This window comes from Leptopilina boulardi, unplaced genomic scaffold, assembly GCF_019393585.1.
Source record: "Leptopilina boulardi isolate dan_hultmark-lab unplaced genomic scaffold, ZJU_Lbou_2.1 LbouV2_269, whole genome shotgun sequence".
NCBI classification, from domain to species: Eukaryota; Metazoa; Arthropoda; class Insecta; order Hymenoptera; family Figitidae; genus Leptopilina; species Leptopilina boulardi.
The window spans coordinates 1,141,945-1,146,297 of record NW_026137828.1 but is presented as its reverse complement, the minus strand read 5'-3'; the positions used below and the strand labels follow the sequence as shown (position 1 = coordinate 1,146,297).

Below are 4,353 nucleotides of genomic sequence, written 5' to 3'. Positions count from 1 at the left end.
GGAAAACACTTTTTTATAAATTTTTGAACTATGGGCTAACTATGGGCCAAGTATGGCGGAGTATTGGAGGCGAGAAAAACAATTTTCTCAAAATTTTTGAACTATGGGCGAACAATGGGTCAAGTATGGCGGAGTATGGGAGGCGAGAAAAACACGTTTTTCAAAATTTTTGGACTATAGGCGAACTATGGGCCAAGTATGGCGGAGTATGGGAAGCGAGAAATACACTTTTTTCCAATTTTTTGAAGTATGGGCGAACTATGGGCCAAGTATTGGCAAACTATGGGAGGCGAGAAAAACACTTATTTCAAACTTTTTGAACTATGGGCGAAGTGTGGGCCAAATATGGCGGAGTATGGGCAGCGAGAAATAAACTTTTTTCAAAATTTTTGAACCATGGGCGAACTATGGGTCAAGTAGGGCAGAGTATGGGAGGCGTGAAAATCACTTTTCTCAAGCTTTTGTAAACTATGGGCAATCTATGGGCAAAGTATGGCAAACTATGGGATGGGAGGATAACACTTTTTTCTAAATTTTTGAACTATGGGCGAACTATGGGCCAAGCATGGCGGAGTATTGGAGGCGAGAAAAACACTTTTCTCAAAATTTTTGAACTATGGGCGAACAATGGGCCAAGTATGGCGGTGTATGGGAGGCGAGAAAAACACGTTTTTCAAAATTTTTGGACTATAGGCGAACTATGGGCCAAGTATGGCAAAGTATGGGAGGGGAGGAAAACACTTTTTTCTTTTTTTTTGAACTATGGGCGAACTATGGGTCAAGTATGGCAGAGTATGGGAGGCGAGAAAATCACTTTTCTCAAACTTTTGTAAACTATGGGCAATCTGTAGGCCAAGTATGGCAAACTATGGGATGGGAGGAAAACACTTTTTTCTAAATTTTTGAACTATGGGCGAACTGTGGGCCAAGCATGGCGGAGTATTGGAGGCGAGAAAAACACTTTTCTCAAAATTTTTGAACTATGGGCGAACAATGGGCCAAGTATGGCAAAGTATGGGAGGGGAGGAAAACACTTTTGTCTAAATTTTTGAACTATGGGCGAACTATGGGCCAAGTATGGCGGAGTATTGGAGGCGAGAAAAACACGTTTTTCAAAATTTTTGGACTATAGGCGAACTATGGGCCAAGTATGGCAAAGTATGGGAGGGGAGGAAAACACTTTTTTCCAATTTTTTGAACTATGGGCGAACTATGGGCCAAGTATGGCGGAGTATGGGAGGCGAGAAAAACACGTTTTTCAAAATTTTTGGACTATGGGCGAACTATGGGCCAAGTATGGCGGAGTATGGGAGGCGAGAAAAATACTTTTCTCAAAATTTTTTAACTATGGGCGAACTATGGGCCAAGTATGGCGGAGTATAGGAGGCGAGAAAAACACTTTTCTCAAAATTTTTGAACTGTGGGCGAACTATGGGCCAAGTATGGCGGAGTATGGGAGGCGAGAAAAACACTTTTCTCAAAATTTTTGAACTATGGACCAAGTATGGCAAAGTATGGGAGGGGAGGAAAACACTTTTTTCAAAATTTTTGGACTATGGTCGAACTATGGGCCATGTATGGCAAAGTATTGGAGGCGAAAAAAACACTTTGTTCAAAATTTTTGAACTATCTGCGAACTTGTTTTTCCCCTTGATCTTATTGACCTTTAGGTCAAAAGTGATATAAAATTTGATAAAAAATTTAATGTTATGTTCGTCTCTAACTATAGGTAAAAAATTACCTTAAATTTCTAAATCTACTTACCTGGATAGATTTATAGAAAAGTGCTCTTTGAAATTTTCATGTGAATTCTTATTGGCAATTGTCGAAAGGTTATTGAAAAGAGAAATTTCAATATAATTATGTAAAAAACAAATACTTTTTACAAAAAAAGGAAAAAACTTCTAATGAAAATCGAAATTCTAACGGAATTTCTAATTAGCACGTTCCATTGAATCTTTCCACTTGTGATAATAATGATAATTATCAAAAAATTTCTTTTTATAGCTTACGTTCAGTGAAAGAAGAAAGGGGATGTAAGTTTCACGAGGGAGGAGTGGACAACCGTCATTAATAACCTCATACAAACGTTGCGCCACCCCAAAATTAAGAAAAATTCATTATATTTTTTTCAAATTAATTAAATTAAAGAAATTAAAATTTATTAAAATTAATTGTTATTATTAATTATTGTTACTATTCATTATAACTTCAATAAAAAATCAATATAATTATTAGAGGCACGAGACATTTTTTATTTAATCGTCATTATAAATTGAAACCAGATTAATTTTGTTAATCAAATTTTTATTAAAAATAATTAACATTTTTCTAACTTAAAAAAATATATTATCAATATATTAATATTTTCTTTAATGAAAGGAAATTTATTTGTAACATTATTTTTGTTTAGTATTTTCTTGTGTTTAATTTCGTTTATTGTTCTTTTTTTATTTATTTCTGAAATTAACTTCTTTAAATCTATTAATGTTTATTAAATTTTTTTCATATTTTATATATTAAGCCAAATTAATTTTCTATCCAACAATTTTCAATTAAACAAATATTTTTCTTCTTCAAAATCTTGTCTTGTTACCATTAACACCGAAATGCTTCGTATCAAATTCTTCGACCAAATTCTTTAAGTGAGTCAATTTTCCATGCAAATAATCGTGTCTCGTGTTACGTTGCTTGAAGACCGGATCGTTATTCATATTGTAATCTTTAAAAATTTTTATTTTTATCTGAAATGTAAAAAATTTTGTAATATACTTTTTGAGAATTAAAATTCAATTGGGAGAAACAAAATTCATAAATCTGTAATAATTTACAAAGAAATCTACAATTTTTCATTGTCTTTTAAATTAGTTTTGAAACGAAGGTAAATCTGTTAACTTTAAATAATTCCCGAAGTTTGAATTTTTTTCATCTTTTTTAAGAATCCAATACCGTTAAAAATCGAAAAAAATCAAGAAAATTTATATAAAATGTTTTTGTGCATCAAACACAAATTTTACGTTTTTTTCTGCTTGTAAGTTCTTATAAATTATAAGTAAGCTCTAAAAGATGAATTAGAAATTGAGTGATTTTACAAAAATTATTTCCATGAATTATCAAATTTTACTAATAAATATCCGACAAGGACTCTGGGGGAAATATAAATTGGCTCAAACAAAATATAAAAAATATTTTACTTTATCTATTTAGCAAAAAATATTTCAAACAATTACCTTGAGTTCTTGAAAATTCCCCTGAGCTTTCACTATATTATATTGCTGCTGCCACTTATAATATCGACTTTTACTGTTAACGTATTTTTATAATTGTTTATATTCCGGACAAAGATTGTTGAATTCCTCTTTATAATGTCTCCTCTGTTCGTAGTTGCTGTCTTTCGTATAATAACTAAAAATTCAAAACACAAAATTGTCGTTATAAATCTGATTTCCGTAAATCGACGAGTAAAAACCGAAGAAAAAATAAAATGAGAGGAAAAAGAAATCTTAAAATCGAAAAGAAAAAAGCCTGTTTTTAACAAAATTGTCTAAATCACAGTTTTACTGTAAAAGACAAATAATTAAAAATTAGTGATAAAAAATAATTATTTCAGTATGTAAACAAAGTTCCACATTTAATTGACGGGGAAAATACTGAAATCATAAGAGAATTATTGGTTTTATTTTCCAAATATAAAAACATCATTTGTGTTATTGTTTACATTTTTCTAACCTACATGTTGTTTGAAAGTGTTACTCACCTGCAATTGATTGCATAATCCTTTTATCAATCACTTTAACATTTAATTCCCGAACACATTTAATTATTTTAACACTCGGAATTATTTCTAAAACATTGAAGAATTTACAAAAGCCGCTATCGAAAAAACCAACCGATCAAAACAAACTTTTCTAGTGATGACCATTGATGACACCTGATCATTTGGCAGATCTGTCGGCAAAGAGTACGAAAATACAAGACTAACCGCAAATATTCATTTTCTAGCAGCAACTTCAAGTGGAAGGCATTTGTACGTTTTACTGTACATAAAAAAAGGGGGAACGATGGGAAAAGGAAAGTTCAAATTGACATCTTCCCGATAAGATATGGAGGGGCTGATTTCCTAGTAAATGAGACAAGAAAAAGGTATATCTAATAAACTAAGGATGAACATTAATAGAATCATGAGCCTCTTATTTTTGGCAAAATTCAGAAATTTTTATGAAAGCCTTATATCAATTTGATAGACAGATAAGTGTTATTAACCGGAGCCATTTGAAAGCAAGTGGTAGAAATGTGACTGGAAGGTTAATGAAAGGAAATTATACTTGAACATTGTTAATTCTTTATTTATGA

At 31.6% G+C, this 4,353-nt stretch overlaps 1 long non-coding RNA gene across 1 annotated transcript; it reads right to left on the bottom strand.

Moving 5' to 3' along the window:
* Nucleotides 1-2,412: 2,412 nt before the first annotated feature.
* LOC127281442 (uncharacterized) lies at nt 2,413-4,030 on the bottom strand. The gene is made up of 3 exons (XR_007843015.1): nt 3,758-4,030; nt 3,231-3,405; nt 2,413-2,744 (listed from the first exon to the last, which is right to left on the bottom strand). It is a non-coding gene; the product is annotated as an uncharacterized LOC127281442 (long non-coding RNA).
* Nucleotides 4,031-4,353: the final 323 nt, after the last annotated feature.